Here is an 8,849-nt window from a genome sequence, read left to right as displayed (position 1 = left end):
ACATTGAGGGGGACATGTGTCCCCCACCAATGCCCAAAATGCCCCCCCCCCCAATATATAACTGAAACTGAAAAACAAATATTATCTTGGAGGACATCATTGCACTTGGTTGACTATTTTTCTATTATCTTAGATGTAAATATTGCATGTTCCCTTCAGATAAAACACATTTTTGACTTGTGAATGAGTCAATGGAATTTCTTGCAATAATTAAATAATGCTGGCAATCATGTCCGCCTGGCACAAACCACATGTTTTGGACAACTGTGAAGTGACAGAATGTCCCACCATCATGGTTCTTATAATGCCAGATTCCAGAGAGTCTCCCCTCTTCATATATGGCAGAATATGTCATTTTCCAATTTGCTATGTTGCGATACATGTAAAAATGTAAGAATTTAGTCACACAGATTTGTTTTTTTTCATTGATATACAAATTAATATAAAATACAGACACATAGAAGGACATGAAATGATGGCAAATCTGGTTAGCCCAGATTGTCCTGGAAAAAAAAACAAGATATAGCATGTGTATGTAGCCTTTATAATGACTGTGATATGAGCTTAAAAGTAAAGGCAGCAAAAATACCCCAAAAACGCCTAGGGCCCATAGGGTTAAAAGCAAACTTAAATTAAAAAAACTCACATTTTAATGATTTTTATGATTTTCCTTTGATATATATGGTCTTGGTCTTGTCTCGGTCTCAACCTTCAAAAGTCTTGGTCTTGCCTTGGTCTCGACCTCTAAATGTCTTGGTCTTGTCTTGGTCTCGGTACCCTCTGGTCTCGGTAATGTCTTGATCTCGGTTGGTGCGGTCTTGACTACAACACTAGATGTTAGAACTTCACATTATTTGGACATTACTGTTGTACATGTTGCAGACGTTGGGTTTTCTCCATACCTCACGATTAAATGTTGTTATTCTAACATCAAGATGACATTGGCATGAGATGTTTGAAAGGTATTGGACTTAACAACACAACTTAAAACCAACAAATAACACTGTCATCTGTCTTCAGTATTCTACATCAAACAGGCATTGTCAGCGTGGGTTTTCTCTGGATACTCCGGCTTCCTCCCACAGTCCAAAGACATGCAGGTTAATTGGTGACTCTAAATTGTCAGTAGGTGTAAATGTGAGTGTGAATGGTTGTCTGTCTCTCTGTGTCAGCCTTGTGATAGTCTGGCGACCTGTCCAGCGTGTACCCTGCCTCTCGCCCTATGTCAGCTGGGATAGGCTCCAGCCCCCCGGCAACTTCCAACAGGAAAAGTGGTTACAGAAAATGCATGAATGAATCAGTATCTAACGACATTGTTGGCCAGACCAACTGATATTAACTCTTTTCCCTGATCCCGATAATCAGCAACAAGATGATCCCAAAAATTGTTGAGGTAACAACGCATTACTGTATCTGTAATGTAAGTAGTTACAAACTGTATCCCTTACACTACACATTACTGAAAAAGTTATGACTATAATGCTTCACAAAGTGATGTTTTACTGCCCAACACTGATATAAATGTACATGCACATATAAATTACACCAAACATATATTCTCCCCTCCCCTCTGTGGGTCAGTTCAACAGACACACACACAAAACTCACAGCGTGAAAACAACCTCAAGACACTACGAAGCAAAAGAGATTGAGAATGAACAAAATCTGAGACAAAGATAAATGACAGGAAAGATGGAAAGAGCAATAAAAGAAAAGAGTCATAAAAAGGAAAATGTTACAGCAAGAGAAGAAAAGAGGAGAGGGGGAGATAGAGAGGGGAGAAAGTAACTCCCAGCAGACTTCGGCAATTAAGAGCACCTCTTTAAGGAAGCTCTCAGTGACTAATGGATGAGACACACAGACATACACACACACACTGCAGGGGATGAGTGATGGGCAGATGTAGACATTTAACAGCTTCTTTAGTACCATCTTTGCATCTTTTCTTTCATTTTCCTCCCATCTCCTCCTCAGCTTACTTGTAATAAAATCTGAAAAACATTATCTTCCCGTACACTGTTTCCCTGCCTGCCGCTTACACCTCTCTTGATATTATTAAACAAGGGAGGTGTGCACTTCACACAAGAGGCACAGATAATAATTGGAAGTTTGTAAGGCCATCGTCACTACCAATAAATACTGAAAGATGATGTCAGTATACATTAGATGTCTTCCTTGCAGCATGCTACTTAGGAAACAGTTTCATTTCATCACTTTTTGTGCACAAAGACAAGTATTTGTTAATGACCACAATCTGTATCAGAGTTCCATTTGCATAAATAGATTGACTCTGCAGTGTCTCAATTAGCAGCAATGGGATGCTTTACTTCAGCATGCAGCCCCACTTTGTGATTTAGGCTGATTAGATGAGTGTGTTTTTACATAACTTCGGCATCACATTAATGGTTGTTCACTGAATCTACATTTCTGCTTTCTCTTTGCGATGTAGCAACACTGAACTGTGATGAATGCAACATAAATGTGTCTGGCTGGATTACCCAAACAAAATGATTCCCTGTATTCTCAGAATCAAATCAAAGTAAGGTTCAATGTTCAGCGTTTTGCTGTGTGCTGTTGTCCAGCCCTGTCTGCTTTACCTTCTGAGCCCTGAGTGCACCAGCAGCTGTCTCATGTTGTTACAATCAATCCACTTGCACGCATTGCAACATGGCTCATAGTATCTATATTTATCCACAGGTCCTGTGGCTCACAGCGAGGGCCCCGACCGGGTTGTTTGTAGTCTGGAGATTAGAGGAGCCTGCTTGTGTTTGGAAGGTCACAAGTCACAAGTTCAAATCACAGTCCAGGCGTAGAAGATGTTGGTGTTGCAAGTTAAAAATGCTGTTAGTAAAATATGGCTCTTTAGTAACATCTAGTGGTAGCTGTTGGGTACAATGACAAAACTTGAGCTACATGTCCTCACCCTTTCTTCTGATTCTTTTTCTTCTTAACCCCAAAAAGATTATAGCCAAAGGTAATAATACTCTTTTGTTGTTTGTGTGATGCCAGTAACATATAAATTTCACTTTAAATACTTGAGAATAAAACAATGGATAAAGAAAAGTACAGTAAAGTATAGTCTACATGCTAAAAAATCAAATTTCTACATGTATAACAATAAGCATGACAAAGCAAATTCATTGTTAAGGTACAGTTTATTTGCCACTGCCCATAAATAATTACAATTTACCCTCTCTGGCAACAAGTCCTCAAACCCATACGACCAAATGCATCATTTGTTCCTACACTCTTGTATGACCTACAGGGACATGTCCTAAATTAGTGGGCCTAACAAGTAGGTTACCTTTAGAAAAGTCATTGTTGAGCATCATCACCACAGACTGTATAAAATAATTGATGCAGCCACTGTAACATCACCATTGGATTTGTGTATTCCCATTTTGTAGCCTCATTTTGGCTGTTGCCATCTTGCTTTTTGGAGCCAGAAGTTACCATGTTTGGACAAGAGGGTGGAGAAAACCCTTACGCTAGCTGCTAGCCTAGTTAGCACGGTTCATTCACAGCTATGGTTAACTGGGGTCCATGTCATTGGTCCAACAGCCCATTGGTTCGACATCCCATTAGTCCGACTGTCCGTGGTGCTGAACGGCTCGCGACAGGCATATGATGCGCCGCAACCGGCTTTTTCATTTTAACCCACACCATGATCTTTTCCTGACCCTAACCAAGTGGCTTTTGTGCCTAAACCTAACCAGACCTTAACCACAGGGCATCATGATGATTTCGGAACAGACTTCGGAACATTGAGTTTAATATGGTCGGAACAATGGGATGTCGAACCAATGGGCAGTTCCCGGTTAACTGTGGTAAGACCAATGCTAATGCTAGTTTTAACTCGTGAAAAACAGGCTTAAAACCAAAAATGAAAATATTTTTACTGGGAAAAATTGAAAATCCAACTCCTTAGGGGGTCTGTTAGTACAACCAAATGCGACTTTTTTAGGTGACCAAACTGTTACAGTTAAATTTAGTGAACTGCAAACACTGTAATAGTGACGGCTACAGCTAGTCCTATACTCCGTGAATGTGCTGTTACACCATAGTTACATCACTGAAAGTGGTCACACCCTTAATTTTGGACAACTTTACATCTTAATAAAATGTCAGCAGGTGGGTAATATAAAAAACCCTACCCCATCCTGAATGTCATGAATAGGGAAATCAACTAAAGAGACAAAAACTGTTTTTTGTACCAGTCAATAAACTTTTTTATTTCTGCTGTAAAGTTGGGCATTTTTAACATGGAGGTCTGTGGAGATTGACTTATTTTGGTGCCAGCCTCAAGTGGCCCTTAGAGGAACTGCAGTTTTTGACACTTCTGGTTGGCATCATTTTTCAGCCCTGGAGGTTGTGGCTCAGTTGTCACATTAATGGAGGCCAGCCTAACGTAAAATTACATATATCATGACTTTAAGTGTGTAATATTACGTTAGTTTAAATAAACTAACTTTCACTCGGCAGTGACAGCAACAGCAGTGGGAGCACTGTCCTGTGTTTGTTTGACTCATCCATCTGCCCCAGCCCCCTCCCTACACAGTCTTTAGCACTCTTTATACTACATCACCTGACTTCTCTCTTTGCTCCCATCATATTTTATACGGCCACTAGACTACTAAAAGCAAATATGGGTTGGAATTAGCTACTTGTATGTCCTATGGTGTCAGTTTTTGAGTTGATGGCAGTCCAATTTCTGGGGCTCAAAGTGAGGTGAAAATATTACAAAAATATTTGGCACAGTTAGAGGCACCAGAGGGGGGTCCAAACTTAATAGAGTCCACTGGCCCTTCCATGTCCTCTACCCCCCCACCCCCCTTAGTGGAGAGCACACTATAAGTTTCCAAGATATTTTGATATTGTCAACGAATATAGAGCTGGACAGCTTGTGCCTGTGCAAACAGCTTGAAATCTCAGCAGCCACAAACAAAGGACTGACTGGCACTGATCAGCAACACTTACAAGCCTTCAACGATAAATTACAGTCACTGCGTGCAGAGGAATATTACAGATTGCACCTTAAATTGGGTAACATTCTCCCCGAACAACTTCTGCAGTGCTGATTGTACTGAGCTGCCAGCAGTGGTGATTGCACTTCCCAGGTGTGAACATGCTGAAATGAAGCAAGCTCTGTAACTTTTAACAAGCTCAAGAAAGCAACTGGGAGCTGTAAGCTGTGCTTTACAAACCCTCTTTTGCAAAGGTAACAAAGCTGTGTCTTTCCATTGAACCAATTTTGCTCCTATACACTATTGGATATGACTTAAGAATTACAGTTGATGCATAATGATGAGAAAGATGATTGGCTATAGAAAAAGATAACACATTAGCTTGGAGAGACTGAGTTGGGGTACCTGAAATGGCATGAAAACGAGCATAAAACACCCAGCCACTCCCCATGCTTCATTGCTAAGAGCAAGGTTATAATTTCTTTCATATCATTTTAGTTTTGATTTTGAAGTTGTGATTGAATCATTCTCTCATCTGGTGGTGCAATTACATTTTTAATGGGAAACTAAATTGAGTTGAAATTGTTCCCTGCATTAAAAAAAGCACTGCCTGCCACTTTGATTGAAGGATAAAGTCACACTTTCCTTCTCACGTTTCCCCTCTCCTTTTTCATGTTCACTCCACCTGTCTTTAGAGATTCATCTTATCTTGATGCTGCTGTTTATTTCCACACAATCCTTTGTCAACCATGGCAGCTTTTGAAGTGGCAGACTGAAACGCTTTGCCATGCCCGACTGATTAATCACTTCATTTCTGTGTATGTGCTGTCAGTAAAGTTTCACTTTACTTTATAAACACTCAGGTTCTCATCATCAATAATGTTTGATATTGTTTTATCGCTCCACTTTACTATATCTTTTTGAAACATGCGTATACGCCACAGTCACAATTCACTACCAGCGCCACCTACAGTGATGGATGATGATGATATATCGTGATAAGATAGATGATGATATCCTGCCTGAACAGAGCAAACAGGAGACGCAGTCAGAGAGAGAAAAAGCAAAGGTAATATTAGATAGCGGGGGAGGGGAGGGTGGCTCTGAAAAAACAACAAGAGGCAGTATTAAGAGAAAAAGTGGAGATTAACAAAAAAGTATGTGCAGATCCTAAGATGAAGAAAGTGCTGAGATACTTAGATAAATCATACGCTTTCAAATTATTACCTCTCTTCAGTACAGTTATTAAGGTCTTATTTTTTGTCCACTGTGCAGTAAGAGAATCTTTGTGCTTCGTGACTTCTCTCATTAATAGAAAACAGGTGCAAAATGAGCAGTAACTGCACCAATGAACACTACTGGACTTCAGATGCCCAAATAATTAATTTTCCGATGTCCTGTGTTTGTATTCTTCCCATTTTTAGTTTCCAAATTGTCATCAGCTAATTCAATGAGAAATCACTGCAATTAGTTTTGTATTAAAAAAGGACTTAAATTCTTGAATCTGTCTCTATCTGACATGCTGAAGTAAGAGACCGCGCAAGAGTTAAAGGATTAATTAGTGAAAGAGACCAAATGTAAGTGTGTGTGTGTGTGTGTGTGTGTGTGTTAGAGACACTTACACAAAAAATAAAGAGAGTGAGAGTGGAAATATCCTTGTGAGACCTCTGTATTTACTGCACTGTTAAGCAGCATTCATTTATCTTGTGAAAACCTGCAACACACACACACACACACACACACACGCTTATACACATATGGCCCAGTGAGGGCCTTCTCCCCAGACAGCTCCTCTAATTAGCTCCATTTAAATGAATGGGTTAAGCAGAGTTCTTTTTACAGTATGTGCTGGCACTACTAATGCAGCTTATTTCACTGCCACACACAGACACAAACAGACACACATACTTCCACAGAAGTGTATACACATAGATTTAAAGCACCATTTCCCCCCTTTTTTTCAAATAAATGGAACAGAGGCATCCAGGTTGCTTTATCTGGATTTCTATGCAGAAGAAAAGCTGGCAGGGCTGTCGTGAAGGAGCTCCTGTTTTCGTATTGGTATGGGTTTATCTTACATTAGAGAGCACTGACGCTAAAAGTCCGCACAAAACCTAGATGTCACCCAGCTGCTTGATGTCAAGACAAACAGTGACATAAATACCATAATCACCATGACTCATAAGACGGGTAAAAGCAAGGAGAAGCATGTGGAAAAAACAATGAGTTACAGCAATAAGGAGGTCGAGAGGCAAGATCCCAGGCTGTTCTCATGCACTGCTCAGGTAATGCACCAGAATTTGTATATAACCCATGTAATAAGGAAGGTTGTAATCACTTTTACTTTGCTAAATGAAATCAACATAACTTCATGTTAAGTACATAACTTTTTGCTAAGTATGTAATGTGACAACACCCAACCATGTTTCTTTTCCTAAACCTAACCTACATAACCTTACTTATAACTCACCTAAATGTAACCTATGTTAGTTTACTTGCCTTAACCTAACCCACATAACTTAATGTTAAAGGAGCAATAAGCGAAATTCATCATTCCTAGATTGAAGGAATTAAAAAATTGCTATGTGAAGAACTAAAGGTGTAATTTCATCTGGAGTATAGCATGACCTCACACACCCTCTCTCTGTGTTGATCTCCAGTCCCTTGTTTACAAACCGGTCCGGCTGCGCGTTCATGTACGTTCATGTGAATTATTTTATTAGCAGCTCTGTCCCAGCAATGGGTCAGGCGTTATGGTTGTGTTAGGCAGCCCAGCTAACATTTGCAATTAGCATTGTAAAATGTAGCCTGGCGGGCAGCCTGGCGGGCTGTTTCCCTGCCTACTTCAATGATGATGGTCCCTGTAATAAATGTAATATATTGGCCGAGATGGAGGCGAGGCTCAGTGACTAGAAGAGCTGGTAGAAGCGCTCCATAGCTGTAAGTTACTCCAGTAGCCGTAAGTGCTAACTCCAGGAGTTAATGCTAATGTCCCTACTCTTCTCCGTGAGCCATGAACCGGTTTCACTTTTTTCCCCTTTAAGTAACTTTATGCAAAATATGTAATGTGGCAACGCCCAACCATGTTTCTTTTCCTAAACCTAACCTGCGTAACTTTACTCATTTAAACCTAACCTATGTAACTTTATTTGCCTACATCTAACCAACAAAACTTTACATTAAGTACGCAACTTTATGTTAAGTACGTAATGTGATGATGCTCAACCAAGTTTCTTTTCCTAAACTAATCTATGTAACTTTATTTGTCTACACCTAATCTACGTAACCTTATTTATTCAAACTTAACCTATGTAACTTTACATTAGGTACTTAGAGTGACAATGCCCAACAATGTTTCTTTTCTTAAACCTAACCTAAATCTGACCTATGGAACTTTACTTTCCTAAACCTAAATTACCTTAAGCACATAACTTTACGCTGAGTACATGATTTCACGTTAAGTACGTAACGTAGCGACGCCATTCATGGAGAATTAATTCGTTAGATATCATACATGAGGATACATTGCAGATCCAAAGAGGAAAGTAATGATAAAAGGAGGGAAATAGCATTAGATGGAGCAAGTATAGGGGAAAGAAAGAGTAAGGAGCAACAAGGGAAACTGGAGTAAACAAGATTAAAAGAAGAATGAGAGACAGAGGAACGATAGTGGAGAGATAAAGAGGGTGGAGACAAGAAGAGGACATGAAAGTACGGCAGATATGTGTGGCCTGTATTTCACAAAGGTGTTTAAACCCTATTTAAAAACAAAATGATGAATTTGAATTTTAAAAATGATATGGAACAAGAAGAAACTCCCACAATTACCTTTCCTACAGGTTCAAACTCCCCCAGATCTGGCACTGTAATAATAACTACCCATCT

The sequence above is a fragment of the Epinephelus fuscoguttatus genome, linkage group LG3, assembly GCF_011397635.1.
Source record: "Epinephelus fuscoguttatus linkage group LG3, E.fuscoguttatus.final_Chr_v1".
NCBI classification, from domain to species: Eukaryota; Metazoa; Chordata; class Actinopteri; order Perciformes; family Serranidae; genus Epinephelus; species Epinephelus fuscoguttatus.
This window is presented reverse-complemented; position numbering follows the sequence as displayed.